Source organism: Saccostrea cucullata, unplaced genomic scaffold (genome assembly GCF_032062105.1).
Source record: "Saccostrea cucullata isolate Sc308-1 unplaced genomic scaffold, CSIRO_AGI_Scuc_v1 ctg10851, whole genome shotgun sequence".
NCBI lineage: Eukaryota > Metazoa > Mollusca > Bivalvia > Ostreida > Ostreidae > Saccostrea > Saccostrea cuccullata.
The window spans coordinates 5,152-23,311 of NW_026937848.1; the positions used below are offsets into that span (position 1 = coordinate 5,152).

Below are 18,160 nucleotides of genomic sequence, written 5' to 3' on the forward strand. Positions count from 1 at the left end.
TTTCTTTTTGAAAACTTATATCAAATTAAACTTTGAATAATTTGTATTTTCTTAAAAGAGATTTCTAGACACAACAGATTTTGACTATTTTGATCTTCGCCAAAACGAAATGTTAAAATGAAAAGTCAGACATCTAAAAGAATCGACTGTGCAACAAAGTTATTCAGTTCAAGAATTGTATATCCGTTGACAGCTTTAATCATAATATGTACAGTAGATCAGGAAAACTTGAAGAAATGTTACATTTGAAATGTATTTTACTTTGCCTGCTTTTTTCCGTAATTCTAACCAAAAAAAATTACTAATAAAACTGCGCCTATAATAAGTCGGGGGTATATTAAAGTATTTTACACACATATTTCAAGCCCTTGTGCCATCAATGTTTCAGGAACACTGTAAAGTCTTGGAATTTGAATATTCGTTGTTTTCAAGATAGGAAGAGATTCAGCAAATTGAAACATTCATTTCAAATATAAAACAAATCAACACGAATGATCAAACATGAAATCAAATCTCCATGATCTAAAATGTTTTCATCACTCACAAAAATAATATCGTCTCCATGAAAATGTGATTTTACAATAATTCTGTTGTCGTCTATTGTGAACATGACTGTGTATTTGTAAAACCTTGAAGAAAATATATTAGCGTATTTTGGTGATTTAAAATGCTTTACGTATCATTGGGAAAAATACATTGTATAACAGAGTTGATTCTTTGAAATGAGGTTTATCGGGAACTATTTCTTTCAAATGGGTCTTTCAAAATTGGAAATACATCCCTCGTGAAGGAAAATAAAACTTACAAATGCAATGCAATTTACCATTTCCCCTGTGTTATCTTACTGTCCTTTCAGTGTCTCTTTTTCAAATGCAGTAAATTTAAATGCTTAATGGGTGCAGTATTTCTGCTTATATATGCCCGATCAAAGTCCCTATGCACCAATAAAAACGAATCAATTTAAATATAAGTAAAGATAGTTATAATAATGGGCGTTTACTCATTTGGTTTTCTAATGGTCACCTTTTTACGAATAATGAATACATGTAATAATTTATGCAATATTTCAGTATAGAATTAATACGGTAAATATTTTAAGTAATGCTTATTATAAAGCATTTAACCATTTAGTTTCTCATATTACCCAATGCCATGCAAAAGTCGAAGTGTTTCCCTCGGTACAATTCTTATTGGTGCATTCAGAATGGGTCCGGAAATTTAACCTCCCCGCTCAAAACCTTTTAAGGAGGATTATTTAGGATCCTGATATTCAGATCAGTTCTTTCTACTCTATAAATATTTATATAATATTTTACTTATTGATAAGAAAAAAACTATTTTAGCATATAGGTCACAATCCTTGGTGTTATTTGAAAGAGCTTAATTAGTGGTGTATGCATACCTAATATGAATTTCTATCTCTCAAGGTTCAAAAGTAATGGCGAAGGATAAAATTGACAACAGATAGACAAACAGACAGAAAGGACAAAAACTATTTACGCCACGAATATATCAATTCGGGCACGTAATAATTATTATTGTCTTCAGTTTGGTTTTCACAATTGGTGATTCGTTATTTCAAGGTGGTCTTTTAAAATGTCAAAATTTATGCTTCTACTTGCAATGTAATTTGTATTTAGAATAGGATGTCTATATACTAACTAGTATGCTCATCCTAGAAGTAAAGTATGGTTACGATAAACTCATTCTTAAAACTCTTGATTGAAACTACATGGTTTGAAATAAATTAAAAATTTTGTGGAATTCACACAGTGACTATAATCAAAATTATTTTCCATTAAATAAACTTCAATTTCACTGTATATGTACGAGGGTTATAAAAAATTCGTAGACTGATGCGGTTAAATTAACACTTTGTAGTCTGTATCTGTAGAATTTATTAGGAACATTAGCAACAAAAGTGTAAGATAAGTTGAAAATTTTAGCTTTAAACATATGTATGTAGGTTGATAATTTGCTAAATAACCATTTAATAAAAAAAAATGGCCGCTCAGCGCTGACGCCGTTTAGTTTGTCGACGTCCTTCACCGTCATTGTTTCTCCATTCCCGCTTCCACAGTGACTTTTTCATACAATTAACTTTATGAGATTCCCTGTAGTTAAATAAAATGAAACATTTACCACCGGTATTTTGTCTAAATTATTGTTTTCTTTATTTCATCTAGGACAGAAACTCCTAAAAAAGTGTGAGGTGCAAAACAACTGGCTGCTTAATATAATTATGCTATCAGTCGTCTTTGATCTTATTTAGCAATACAAACTTAACTACCTTAAAATGATTAAAAATGTTCAATATCCCTTCATCCTACATTGATTACCTTACAAATCCTTATGAACGCCATCTGCTGGTTCGAACGAATGTTTTCTTTGGTTTGACATCACTGGACCTTACCAGTATAACACTACTCTCATCAGCTTTTGTTTCTCACGCAAAAACTCCTTTCCTTAGAATCTGTTGTCAATAAGTATTATATGCGTGGGGATATGTTCAATTTGAGAGTAATTTTTAAGTTAATCACTACATAGTCAGTAAATAATCAGGCGTAGATTTTACCTCTCTCATATCATTACAATTTTGTAAATAAAATATATCTTTTTCTTCAGTTACTGGGACCAAACTTTCATTGTTGATATATCTAGGAACGGACACTACCAAACTTGCTTCGGATGCTGGAACTTACTTAAAATGACATTTTCAAGATGAATTGCCTGTTGAAAGTTTTAGAAGCATTTCCATTCCCAAATGAATATAAGGCGAACCTCGACCAAACTTGCATGGATGACGAATCTAGGATAGTACACCATAAACCTGGATCGAATTTGGGATCTGACGTATACTTTATAGATCCTTTCCTTAATCATAGGTGTGAGAAAAAGGACGTCAATCAGCCAAACTCGTCCATGAAATTTATTAAGACCCGACACTCTTAACCAAACTTTGTGACATTTTTCTAATTTTAATTTTGATTCATACATCATAATGTATTAAAGAGTGTTTCGGCAGCTATATGCCCTATTACCCGCTTCATCAGGGGTCTACCTTAGCAGTGTATTCTTGTGGTAAACGTGATCTAATAATCATATCGCATTTTGCTTTTGTGCTTGCTATTAGCTACAACTGGTTCCGATGTAAATATTTCTTTGCATCTTGTGTCTGTTTTCATTTCATACCAATATTTTAAGATGCGTCTTTTTAATCCTTTGATTCTGCGGAGTTTAGATTCACTGATGTTTTTATTTAGCATCTTATTTCTGTCCGTTCCAGTTACGCCCGTGATAATAGGGTCTATTTCTGTATTAGAGTAGCCTCTCTTTGATAAGTGTTTCTTGAGGTCTTGTAGGATTGTGTTGAGGGTTGCAGTGTCATTGGTATTTCTCATATGTCTTGTGCATTCTCCCTTTATAAACCCTTTGAATACCGCTGGGTTGTGAGAGCTTTCTCTTTGTAGATATTGAAAATTATTTGTTGGTTTAATGTATGACTTAATATCTTGTTTGTTGGATTCTTGGAATTTCCTTCTTTGTACACTGCTGTGTTTAAAAAATTCACAGAGTCAATTGAGATTGCAAAAGGGAATTTCAAGTGCGGTGGTGTTGATAGCCAATTTGAAAGAAATCAAGAATCTTATTCTCAGACTCATTGAAAATGATGAAACCATCATCTCTAAATCTGCTGTGAAACAAGACTTTATTGACATATTGAAACTGCGCCATGATTGATTTAGTTATCTGGAACATTCTTATATCATATACCTCCAGGGAAACAGTTGAACCAATTGCGCAACCGATTATTTGTTTTTAATATTTTCAACTTTAAACTCAAAATAATTATTTTCAAGCATGCACTTTAGAAGAAAGAGGAGATCTGAGACCTCGGGATAAGGCAGATCTGATAAATGTCGTTTGTTGTTTTTGTAGGCTTTTTCAACAGCGCTTAATAATTCATCAAGCTCCATGTTAGTATACATACTTGTAACATCGTATGTGATCAGTATGATTTGCGATGGTAAGCATAAGGCTTAAATTTTATTGATGAAATTCGTAGTATCCTTTATGTACGCCGATTGTTTTTGAACAATCGGGATTAGAAAGTAATCACAGTAAGCACTAATTCTATGTGTTCGCATTGTGAAATAATTGGTCGTCCAGGTGGTAGCCGTCTGAGGCTGCAAGTGGCGTTCATTTTAGGGAGCAAGTATAAATGTCCGCATTTAAGGGACGAATCGTTATCACTGAGATAACGATATGTTTCTTTGTCTAAAGCTCCTCTAATAAACATATCAGATACTTTTTCTTGTATGATATTACGTTAATATGACGTTAATATGACGTATCAGGTTTTTCAACTTCAAGGTAGTGCTTTGATTCAAGTTGACGGAAAGCTTCAGCGACATATTTTTCTCTGTCCATGATGACCACAGTGTTACTTTTATCAGCTTTTTAATTAAAATATGGCGATTGTTTTTTAATGAGACCAATGCCGCCCTTTCCTGGTTAGTTTAATTATCCCGACATTGTTTTATAGGTATAGATGATAATTAGGGCTTTTCGCTTTCGACGAAAAGACCTATTGTTTTCGTTTTGTTAAGGACTTCCGTCTTCAGCGGAAGACCTAACTGTTATTCTTAGGTTTCTTTGCCATTATTTTTATTGTTTGTTTCTTCTTACCTATTTTATGCACGCAATTTCTTGGAAACGGCTGGGTCGATTTTCATGAAACCTTCAGTTCAGGTAGAGAACTAAAAATACTAGTTACATATTTTTTTATTTTGATGACATCACTTCCGGTTGAGAGATTTTTTTGAGATTTGGTGATTTTAAGAGGGTAATTTTGTCTGCAGCACTTCTTAGAAAAGCACTTATCACAGGAACCTGAGATTTTCAGTGATGATGGAGCAAGGAATGTACGTTTGTAATAAGAAGTTCATTTTTACCAAGTGCGGCACGTCGGCGCTTGTTATGGCCCAAAAAAAGTCATATGGCGAATTTCAACATTTCTAACACCTTTTCTACGATATCTTTTTACCTGTAAATATTTTGTTAAAACATATAGAACAAAAGATCTTTCAAACGATATATCGAAAAAAGGGCTGGCCCCTAAAAAAAGGGCCTAGAGGGGCCGAAAGTTTTTCCTTTATACCTCAAAAAGTCTTGAGAATTTGTAATACGCCAAAGAAGCAAAGTTGTTCAAAATTTCAAGATAAATCTATTAGAGTCGTCAAAATACTTCCAACTTCGTCAATTCCATCCAAACCGGAAGTAGTCGGAAGCGCGTATTTTTGCCGTTCTTGACAATTTTTTGGGTAACATATGTCTCTGGAAGCTTAAAAATTACTTTTCCGTCCGTCGTCGTTACTTCCGGTTAAACCGGAAGTAGCAAAAAATGGATTATTTTTACATTAATTAACTTACTAGCTTTAGAGGATTCATTTTTGGGCGTTTTTTCTCATTTTTGTTAAAAATGAAAACTACTTCCGGTCAAACAGGACGGAAGACCTACTCGTTGCTTTGCAACGAGCTTTGCTCTAGTTTATTATTCTTATTGTACTAAACACATTTTCGTTCAGTATTTAAGGAGTACCTTTGAGATTAGGTATTTTATTCTATGATCAATATATAGCAAATGTAAATGTCTTCCACGTGTAAAGTTTTGAATTTCCGGTTTAGTCACTTCCGATTTTAAGGGAAGGAAAACTGAAATTTTTAAAGAACCTGAATTCAGTCCCATTTAAAATGTATAGGGTCCAGAAATTTAATATATATTAATTCTAGACAACTAATCCTTTGAAAAAGTAATGTTTGTGATTTTCTTCCACTGAAACTTTTCGAGATATAAGACTTCAAACATTTAAAAAGGGGGATGAAATTTTTAAAAGACACAATAACGTTACAAAAATTATTTTAAGCATAGAAATATAACAAAACTAATTGGATAAACATATACTATAAGTTTTATATCAATCAGGTCAAAACTTCCAGTTTAAGAGTCTTTGAAAATTGTTTACGGGAATTTCATGTTAAATTTAAATCAGTCGTGGGCTTTTTTTGTTTTGAATTATCAAGATTTCCTATAAATATTTCAAACACAGTATAATTCTGATACTGTCCCGACTACATAAGATTATGGAATTGAAATTCAGGAAAACAATGGATTTAAAGGGGCCAATATTAAAAACAGGCCTTTGCCTGTAACTTTTTTTATTTCTCAATGAATTTTCAAATAGTTTTCAGATTTAAGTTCATCATTAAGAGTACAGTCTAAAAAATATGGTCCGTGGGGTCACTTTTGGATCCTTATAGGAGTTTAAGAGTCCTGAAATATGGTATTTTAAGTCATTTCAAAAATAATCGTGTAAGAGTTATCTCCCTTTGCCCAACCTGTTTGGAGTCTAATATGCTCTCTATGTTTCAATTTTGGTGTGTATATAAAGAGTACTTCCTGTTTTATGAGTCCATCGAAATTGCCTATGGAGATTTCTATGTTAAATTTGAAATCATGTTTGTTCCATTATCTCAAAAGGGAAGCAAGCAATTCTTGTGATATTTCACATGATTAATAATTGTTGCAGTGTCTTTAGGTGGTTAGGTCATGAAAACAAAGTTCCCTAAAATAAAAGGGATTTTTGGGGTCAGTATAGAAAACAGTTTTTTGACGGTAATTTTTTTATTTGCCCATATATCTTTATAAACATTTTTTCGGTTTTGAGTTAACCACAAGAGGGACAATTTGAAAATTATTGGCCGTGGGGTCACTTTTTGATCCTAAACATTTTTTCGGTTTTGAGTTAACCACAAGAGGGACAATTTGAAAATTATTGGCCGTGGGGTCACTTTTTGATCCCTTATAGGAATTTTAGAGACCTGAAATATTGTATTTTTAAGTAATTTCAAAAATAATTGTCAAAGAGTAACCTCCCTTTGACCACCTTTTTGGAGCCTAATATTTTCTCTATGTTTTAATTTTGGTATGCATATAAGGAGTACTTCCGGTTTTATGAGTCTTTTAAAGTTGCCTATGGAGATTGCTATGTTAAATTCGAAATAAAGCTTGTTCCATTATCTGAAAAAGGAAGCAAGCGATTCTTGCCATATTTCACTTGAATAATCACTCTAGCATTGTCTCCAGGTGGTTAGGACATGAAAACAAAAATCCCTAAAACAGAAAGTATTTTAGGGGTCAGTAAAGAAAACAGCTTTTTCGAATTCTCTGTAACTGTTTTATTTTTCAACCAATCTTCAAACTGATTTTGGTTTTGTACCAAGAATAAAGAGTACAATTTAAAAATTATGGCCCATGGGGTCACTTTTTGACCCTTAATAGGAGTTTTAGACGATTGAAAAACACCGCTGTTTCGTATGTTTTAATAATCATGAAAGAGGTATGTCTCTTTGATTAGACACAGATGAACATAGAGACTCGTTATGTTACCAACTTAGTATTGATCTCAAAAGAACATTTAATCTTACGACTTTTCTATAATGTAATATTTATTTGTTTAGTTCTAATTTGGTTTTGTCAATATAATTTTCAAGAGCACCGCATGCCTGATCGGGTTTATAACCAGTAGATGTTCTGATGGGATGAAGTTATTATTTTCACCGATATCAAAGAAGAATTTGCATCTGAGTTTTCTAGCAAATTCGTCAAAATGCTTAAGAAGAAACCTTTTGAGATTGTTGCTTTGTGGTAACGGGATGAATTTAAGTCCTTTGGCTAACAGTACGTATTCGTTATCTTTAAGACAACATGAGGATAAATTGAGAACAATTTTTTTGCATTTATTACGCTTGCTCTTTCAATGCGTTGTTTATGAGCATATGCATTAAACGTTCTTAACACACTTTTCTTCTGTTTATCTTGACGCCTGAAGCGTCGCGCCATTGTTAGAAACTTCTGACAGTAATGGTTATAGATTGAATTAATTATCTCAGAGGATAAAATGATGTTGCTGATAATATAATAAAGCACCACGTCTATTATACGTCTGAGCGTATAAATAGAGGGTAAACCAGTAAGTGCCGAGTGAATAATAATACCACCACGTGTATAATCGTCTGAGCGTATTAATAGTCTATAAGGCATTTAAGCAATTGATAATAAAATTTCCGTATATAATTTGCAAAGCAAACAAATAAGTGGCACAAAAATTAATCCTGCCGTGCTTACTCGCACTGGCTAAAAACAGCAATGTCAAGATGGAAGAAGCGCGCAGAAGCGAATAGCCACGCCTCCTTTCAGTCAATCTGAAGCTAATACAACCAACCAATGAGTGACCATGTTGTTGGTCAAATGGGTAAAAAGTAAAAAAAAAAAAACACAAGTTCTAAAATAATTAGAGATTATAATATAAAGAATATTGCATACAAAACAACAAAGATGTGGCTTCCTTAATAATATCAATGTTATTAAAAACGTCTGAATAGTTATAATATACAAGTATTAGACTGCATGGTCCATACATTTTGAAATTAAAGATATTAAATAAAATCCATACTACATAGTATTTTTAATCCGCCCGAATCACTGAATTCGATTGATTTGTTACAATTTTAGGAGTGAAACCTAAATTTACATCTCAAAGTTATATAGTTAAAGTCTGCACAACTATAACACTTTACACGTAATGCTACAAAGACTTAGTTGACCTTCTCTAAAAAAAAAAAAAGCAGAAAAACTAACCTCAAGGATGATGATTTCGAGATACCGTCAAACCAAGAAGCCTTCTCACAGATAGATGATTTGGATTTAACAATCCGTTTACCGGACGCAAATGCTACCTACAATAGAGCTACAGAAAATGGATTGTCTGAAATCTCTAAAACTCTTAAAGAACGACTCGAACTTTCTAAAAAGCTTGAAAGTCTAATTCAGGGAAACAGGACCGGGAATTACCCTTCTTAATTGGTATAATGTAAACACGAAGTGTTTCCTCAACCTACGTTATAAGCAGGAGGAGCAGAAATTCAGAAGTTTATGGAAAGAACTGAGCGACGCCATCCAAAAAAGAGTCTCGCAGAAAGTTATAGACTTCCTTGCAAACCAATTTAAGGAAAATGAGGCCAACAGAATTAGGGCTGAGAACATTAAGCGTTTAGGTTTTGCTACAAAGGAAAGTACCTCTATCAGAAAACAGTTGGACACAGACATCCTCAATCTACACAATGAAAACACAAAGCAATTAGAGGATTACCGCAGGCATTCGGGCTCTATGCAGCAGAGCTCCTCTAACTCTAGGACTGTAACAGTCTCCAAAGCCCCAGGAAGGAACACCCGGGTACCTCGGAAGGACTGGAATTACCACAAGCAAAGAAACTCCTTCTTAGGTTATCATCCTCAAGAGAGGAGAGGTCAATTCCGACGAAGATACTAGGATACCCATATTAACAGTTTTACATGTGGGACTTGAAACACCCTCTCCTCTGGTGATGTTTTTTAAAATATCTGTGCGTACTATAATTACTACAAACAATATTGAAATCTGAAATATGGAATAATTTTTTAGTAAGGTCTATTGAATATCTTGCTTGGCGCAGACAATAGAGTTATTCCCCACCAGTTGTTGCAATCCTCAGGGCTCCTTTCTTTGGGATCTTGACAATCACCCCTTTACACCAGTAATCATGTACCTTTTCTCTATCTCACACAGCTGTGAACAGTAGTTGGAGGATGGCGGCTGCCATTATAGGGTCTGTTTAAAATAGCTCTGCATCAAATTTGTCACGCCCTGGCATCTATTATCTTCTCCTTAGTTAGTGGGCCAGATAGTTTCGTCGATGTTCAGATCCTTTGTAGCTTAGGGTATGAAACTATTTCAGCAGGTGATGGTCAATTAAGTACTTCGCGGAAGTCTTCAGCCAATCTCTTCTTGTTCTTTTTCTGTTGTCAGCAGTGCTCCGTCATTGACCTTGATAGGTTCTCCTATTTTTCATCTTAATTTACCACACACTCAATTTGTGTTCTTGTACATTCCCCCTTGCTCTCCCCGTACTGCACATTTTTGGATGAATCTTGGAAAATGAAATAGATTTGGAAATATGAGACAGTTAAGTTTATTTAATAAAATAACAAATATGGACAAATCATACGCAGTAACGGTTTGCAGATGAAAACAAATTTCAGAATATGTTAGCTTTGTAATATAGCTTTACAAAAATATACCAAATCGGGTATTAGAAAATGCACAATATGGTATAAAAATCACACAATTTTTTCACCATTTTGCTTTTTCATATGCTTTTTCATATTATGCATTAAAATGAATCATTTTCCACTGATATTTTCAACGGAACAAATACCTACTTTTTATTGAGTGCAGAAAAGCCAAAAAAGTTTAGGTTCAATAATATGTAGGGCTTCTCAGATGTTAAAAGGTTTAAATAATTCTGAAAACGTGAAAGTAATTTATGGAGCTGTGAACATTTTGATCTATCTTTTATCTCAGGAATCCGTTTAAAGCAGTGAAACCCACTTTCGTCTTTACAGCTCCATAGATTACTATCACCTTTTCAGAATTATTCATGCAATGTATATCAAAAGGATATTACACAGTTTTGAATCATTTAAAACTAGTTAAATATGCATTGCTAAAACCAAAATTACATATATTTAAACATCTGAGAAGCCCTACAAATTAATATGCTTTGGAAATACATTGCTGCATGAATAATTCTGAAACGTGATAGTAATCTATGGAGCTGTAAATGTATTTCAAAAGTGTTGCTACAGCTATGAAATTATTATATAAACATTTCCCACATAGAAACCGAAATTCTATTTAAAAGTGCAATTTATTTTTTCTTTCAGTGATTCAACGCACTTTTTTATGAGTAAACACAACAATGATTGAATTTCAAATTATTGTTTAAGTTGAGCCATCTTTAAAAAAATGTTAAACGTTTGTTTGTCAAAAATGCCCCGATATAAAATCTGTTTAACCTCAAAGAAACATCTTTTTTTTTATTTCTTGATTTTTTAATTCTGTCAATATGTTTGTTGAATTTTTTTTTTAAAATATTCCCACTAACCTACCAACCCAATTTTCTTTTACTTTTTTCTTTTACAAAATTAATTATGTGACATCTGGACAACAAATTGTCAAGGTCATCATCAAAATAATGATTATTTGCCCTCTCTCGACTTAGAGTAAAGGAAATATGGTCGGTATGTACACTGTAGGTGGCAATTTCTTTTTTCTCAAGAAAATGTCAGCAGACATATTGACAGGACAATATTATATCGTAAAGAGTAATATATGATAAGCGTATCAAATGCCCCCTTAAAATGAATATCTTAATTTTACTTTACTTATAGCTTTAATTTGTACAGCTATACATGCCACCTCTATTGGTTATTTTCAAATTTGATCAAAATGCCTTCATTTTAGGAATACGACATCATAAAGTTCACATTTTCCCGCCATTTTTGCATATTTTGTATAAAACTGCTTATTTTCAAGCAGTTTTTCTTCCTGAAAATATAGAGTGCAGCCTAGAACAAGCTTTATATTTTTACCAAAGATGTATCTATCCAATACTTTTTTGAAGAAAAATGATTATGTTCTACATCTTTCTTTGTTTATATAAAAAAAAAAACACCAAGAAAGAGGCATATTTTTGGCTTTTGTTAGATAGCAAATATACCATTACTTCTCGTGTAATTTACAGCCAGTGGGTGCATGTAAATGTGAAAAATATATTGGAAATATTTTTAATATAATCTCTTTTAAAAATAAATATCAATTGGACATATCTAGTATTTATCATTCTAAAGATGTTGATTTTTCAGGGGGCCAAAATGTGGTCTTAACAATATAATATTTATACTCATTTTGCAATTTTAGCCTGTTTAAAAATATACCGAACATACTTTTAGCCCATTCTCTATGTTCTATGGAATTTCATAGTAAATTTAACATATGTCCAAACAATTTATGAGTTGTAATGACGTCAGAAATGGATTGGTATTTTTTTTTCAACATGCTATAAAGTTTCAACCCCTGGAAAAACTAGCATAGACCTAGGAAATATATTTAAATGGGCCATTGAATAATAAAATGCATTCAAAGTACTTGTTTTTATAGGGAAAAAAATAGAAAGACGTGAAATGTAAAAGTAAATGTCCATTTGTAATTGGGTGTTCAAAGTTTGTCACATAGAAAAGTGACGTTGATCATGAGTAATAGATATGGAACGTGGACAAGCAAATAAGCTGTTATAATTAGTTAGAATCTGTCACCATGTAAAGATCTATTTACAATATCATATTTATTGAAATCATCTATTTATGACATTTTCAAATTATATTAATAAGACGAGTTTGTATCTTTACTTAACTCCAAGGAATCTCATCAAGATCGATGTATGAGGTAGAGATTGTGGACATTGAGAAACAATGACGTCATGCAATGAAATGTTGACTGCGCCGGGTGAACAAATAATGTCTTTTCATTTTATGATAATTTAGAAAATATTAAAGGTATCAAGCTAAAATTTTCAACATTTTTCTAACTTTTGTTGTTTAACGTACCTGAAAAATTTTGTAAGCATAAACTTCACAGTAATGATTTTATCGCATCTGTCTTCGTACTTTTCGAACAACTCCCGAACTTGTGAAAAAATAAGTCGAATCACACACAGTAAAAAATTAAAAGTATTTTTAGATTAGAATTTCGGTTTTCATGTGGGAAATGTTTAATTAATATTATCATAGGTGTATTATTTATTCGTTAAGAAATATTTTTTAAAAACTTATATCAAATTAAACTTTGAATAATTTGTATTTTCTTAAAAGCGATTTAAATCCTAGACACAACAGATTTTGAGTATTTTGATCTTCACCAAAACGAATTGTTAAAATAAAAAGTCAGACATCTAAAAGAATCGACTGTGCAACAAATTTATTCAGTTCAAGAATTGTATATCCGTTGATAGCTTTAATCATAATATGTACTGTACATTTCGTTTTGTAACAGTTGATCAGGAAAACTTGAAGATACGTTACGTTTGAAAAGCATTTTACTTTGCAATTTTTTTTCCTTAATTATAACAAAATATATAAATCTGTGCCTATTATAAGTCGTGGATATATTAAAGAATTTTACTTTTGACACACATATTACAAGCGCTTGTGCCATCAATGTTTCAGGAACACTAGTACTGTAAAGTCTTTGATTTTCGTGGAATTCTTCATATTCTTTGTTTTCAAGATAGGAAGAGATTCAGCGAAATAATTATCTCATTGAAACATTCAATTCAGATATAAAACAAATCAACGAGAGTGATCAGACATGAAATCATAACTCCATGATCTAAAATGTTTTCATCACTCACAAAAATAATATTGTCTCCATGAAAATGTGATTTTACAATAATTCTGTTGTCATCTATTGTGAACATGACTGTATGTTTGAAAACTTTCAAGAAAAAATATTGACGTATTTTGGTGATTTAAAATGCTTTACGTATCATTGGGAAAATACATTGTATAACTGAGTTGATTCTTTACAGACAAAAAAATTCCATAATTTTAAAAATAAAATCAAATAACAGCTGCAGAGAGGTTCTTTTTCACAAATTTCTACCAGGTGCCCCTCATGATTTTCCTTTCCTTTCTTTCTGCTACCCCAAAGTTATTCTCTCCTGAAATGGCCTTCAATTTCTCCAGTAGCTTGAAGCCTTCTCTTTCAAGGTCCTTCTCTTGGCGCAGTTCTCTTTTGCCTCTGTTTGGTTCCCACGATTGACCTTGTGCCTCCGTGTCATTAATATGACAGACTAAAAGCAAGACGATCAAAAGCAGTCCAAGTCCACGCTTATCCTAAAAAAATCATTTAATCAGTGCCTTATTTTTATTCGGAAGTTAAGAAAGAATACAAAACTTAGTCTATTCACTTGAAAATATAATTTTGTTCAAACAAGGATATTTAAATGTGGTGCAGATTTATAGGAAAGGGATTGGTTTTAGTCTTTACTAAAAAAAACTATCAATGTTCGTTCCAGTTAACAACTTATATTTGTGTTATTTTTGTTGACAAAGTTAAATTTTTAACACAAAAATACTAAATTTAGATCATTGAGGTTCTATTGGGATGAAGCTTTTGTCAGATTATATTTCTGTTGAGCTTGGTGGGAAAAACTTAGCTGGTAATGCTAATCATGAAAAGTCAAAAAATTTCAGTGCGCCGACCACCGATATATAACACCCTTTCAATTCTGCTTTATAATGAAATATGAAATTACAACCTCTCACAATTTTGTCGAAATCAAAAAAAAAAAAATAATAATAATAAGCATAATAATTCTGGTAAGGTATTTTGTTAATATTCAAAATGTTTGTGTTTTTCTGGGACAACTCTCGTAATTATTGCTTTCATACAGTCTTTAAAATATGGGAGAAAACTCAAATTATCTTTTTTGTACCTCATAATAAGCTTTGATTTTAATTAGAAATTGGTTTTCAATATATAATAAATTATTTTTAAAAGGTTTAGTAATTGAATTTTAAAGACGTTTTGTGAACATAAGTTTAATTTAATTCAGACTGAGCTGATAAGTTCCGACCAATAGCAGCCTTGATTTGATAGCATCAATCTTGCTAGTTAAGATAGGGTCATAAGTACGTTGTACCACTTACGTATGTTGTAATCCGTAAGATTTATAATTTAGCCTAAATGATTATTTTGCCATTTACACAAATATTAGAAAATTTCCACTATAGAGTTCAAATAATGAAAAATATTTACAATATGCATTTAACAACGATAAACTAAATAATTTCAAAAAGTAAATAAATAAACCACCCAAACATATTTTATTTCATTAGACAAGTGATAATCAGAATTTTATATTGATGTGTAAAATTAAAACCGGATCCGTAAAAGTATGGGCCTTCCTTAATTGATGCCCTGAAATTAAATTATGTTATATTCGTTTCTATATTTTTTTTTTACAGAAATTTGAATAATTTAGACAAAAATACAGTAAAAACGCTAACGAATATTGATTTTGAAATGCGATTTATCGGGAAATTTTTCTTTCAAATGGGTCTTTCAAAATTGGAAAAACATCCCTCGTGAAGAAAATAAAAATGCAACGCAACTTACCATTTTCCCTGTGTTATTTTACTGTCCTTTCAGTGTCTCTTTTTCAAATGCAGGATATTAAAATGCTTATTGGGTGCAGTATTTTTGCTTATATATGCCCGATCAAAAGTTCCTATGCACCAATAAAAACGAATCAATTTAAATATCACTGTAAAGATAGTTATAATAATGGGCGTTTACTCATTTGGTTTTCTAATGGACACCTTTAACAAATAATGAATACATATAAGAATTTGTGCAATATTTCAGTATAGAATTAATACAGTAAATATTTTAAGTAACGCTTATTATAAAGCCTTTAACCATTTAGTTTCTCATATTACCAATGGCATGCAAAAGTCGAAGTGATTCCCTCGGTACAATTCTTATTGGTGCATTCAGAATGGGTCCGGAATTTTAACCTCCCCGCTCCTTTTAAGGAGGATTTTTTTAGGATCCTGCAGATATTCTAGATCAGTTCTTTCTACTCTATAAATATAATAGTTTGCTTATTGATGAGTGAAACATATTTATATTAAAAGAGCTGCTTTAGACTTGAGGACCATTGAACAGCGAGGGATCTTTTTCGTGTCAGCAACTTCTGATGGTACTCAAAGTATGCTCCTCATAATTGGGAGACGTATAAACTATATGTTGGTGATATACTCTCAAAAGTAATCTTACGTTGAAACTGAAAAGATGCTGGAGAACCACTTTGACATTTCTGTAGTTTTTGGCAATCAGGTCCGCCAACAAATGCAAATTGTTGAAATTCCGATAGGCACTTATTGCACTCCTTTATTCGGAGATCTCTAATGGATTTCTCAGGATTCTTACAAGCCCTAAGTCAAGTAACCTGAACTAGCTTTTCTGATGGATTAAGAGAAAATAGCTTTTTCTTCTTTCAAAAAATTAAGAATTAAAAATGTAGTAGATAATAATATTTGTGGCAAAGATAAATAAGATAAATTCATGGATTTAATAATCATGAAAGTGTAACTTTTTCCGTGAAATTGTTCTCTCCTATAGGTCAATTCTTTTGTGAAAGCGAATACATCCTTTGGTTTGTGTTTTAAACTAGAGACCATGAAATTCAAAATTTTGAAAGAAGCGTCATTGCGTATCACAACTATACAGTAAGTATGTTCACTTAATACTTAATACACAGATTCCGATCACAGGAACAAATACAAAATGCATGTCCACTATTAGTTATTTTCTGTAAACAAAATAGAATAATTATAGCCAAAAAAAATACAGATTAGGTACATTTTATTTTTAGATTACGATTCTGAATTTTTCTGGATAACCCCACAGGAACCACTGAGCTCATGAATGAGATTTTGGAAAAAAAAATTATTCAACAGTTTTCGAAAAAGCACCGTTGCGTAAAAGGTTGAGTAAAAAAATTTAAAAAAAACTGGTTGTTTAATACCAAGAATCAGATTTCAAAGCATCCATTCATTTTTTGAGCTTCCCTCAGGGTACCACTAACAAGGGGGCCAAAAATGCATCATTTTGGATGAAATACCCTTCCCTTTCCTTATCTTAACTATGTACTTAGATCATCAGATTACTAGTAATACTCAGGTGCAGAGGAGATGATTTTCAAATAATTAATGTATTTTCACTACATAATCAGAAAAGGAAAAATATATCGTTTCATTGAGATTTAAACGGGTTTAGCATCGAAGTATTTTTAGGCAGTCAGAGAGAGGACAAACAAACATATTTTTTTTTTAGATTGCCCAAATTATATTTTGAAATAAGACTATTGTTCTGTTTACTTATGAAAAAATTCCGTTGAATCACGCACAGTTAAAATAGAAAAAAAAGGAAATTTAAATAAGAAATTCGGTTTTCATGTGGTTACTTTTACATATTAATATTATCATAGCTCTATTATCTAGTTGTTAACAAATACTTGTATTTCTTAAAAAAAAAAGATTTATGTCAAATAACTTTAGATAACTTGTCTGTTTTTTTATTAAACGAGATTTAAATCCGAAACATTATCCATTCTGACTATTTTGATCTTCGCCAAAATGAAATGTGAAAATGAAAGGGCATGGAGGATCTATAAGTAGTGACTCTACACATATTTATTCAGTTCAATGCTTATGCTTACCAGTCTGTTGATAGCCTATAAAATCATAATATGTACAGATGTACAGTAGATTAATAGGAAAACATAAAGGAACGTTAAGCTTGAAATGTTTTTTTTTTTACTTTAGAAGCATTTTTTACCTTAATTCGGACCAAAAATTATAAATCTGTGTCTATCATAAGTCTGGGGTATAAGTTTTTTTTTTCCATTTTTTACCATTTTACACACACATATTTCAGGCGGTCGCGCTATCAATGTTTCGGGAATACTGTATAGTCTTTGATTTTCATGGAATTCAATATTCTTTGTTTTCGTCACAGGAAGAGACCGACGAATTAATGATCTCATTAAAACATTCATTTCAAATTTAGAACAAATCAACACATTCACACTGTAATCATCACTCAAAAAATTATTTTGACTCCACAACCTTGTGATTTTACAAAAATTCTGTTGTCTTCTATTGTGTACATGACTGTATGTTTGTTAAATCTTCCAGAAAATATATCAACGTATTTTAGTGATTTTAAATGCTTTATTCATCATTGAAAAAAATGAAAATTTCATTAGGTTAATTTACACAAATGAATATAACTGATTTGATTCTTTACAGACAAAAAGTTCAATTCTACCAATAAAATCGAGTTATAGAACGGTCCTTTTTGAAAAATTTCTACCAGACTCCCATGGTTCCTATCCTTCGGGTTTCTCTTTCTCTAATCTTTTCCACCACCCAAAATTCATTCGCTCCAGAAATGGCTTTCAATTTCTCCAGTAATTGGTCAGATGGCCAGAAGCCTTCTCTTTCAAGGTTCACATTCCCCAGACTCGGTTCTCCTCTGCCTCTATGTGCCTCCGTGTCATAAATATGACAGACTAAAAGCAAGACGATCAAAATCAGTCCAAGTCCAAGCTTATTCTAATAAAAAAAAGTTATCTGTTAATTAGTACCTCA

The 18,160-nt window shown here is 31.9% G+C and overlaps 1 long non-coding RNA gene across 1 annotated transcript; it reads right to left on the minus strand.

The window, feature by feature from the left end:
* Positions 1-12,902: 12,902 nt before the first annotated feature.
* On the minus strand, positions 12,903-15,182 carry LOC134248977 (uncharacterized). The gene is made up of 2 exons (XR_009988176.1): positions 15,120-15,182; positions 12,903-13,834 (listed from the first exon to the last, which is right to left on the minus strand). It is a non-coding gene; the product is annotated as an uncharacterized LOC134248977 (long non-coding RNA).
* Positions 15,183-18,160: the final 2,978 nt, after the last annotated feature.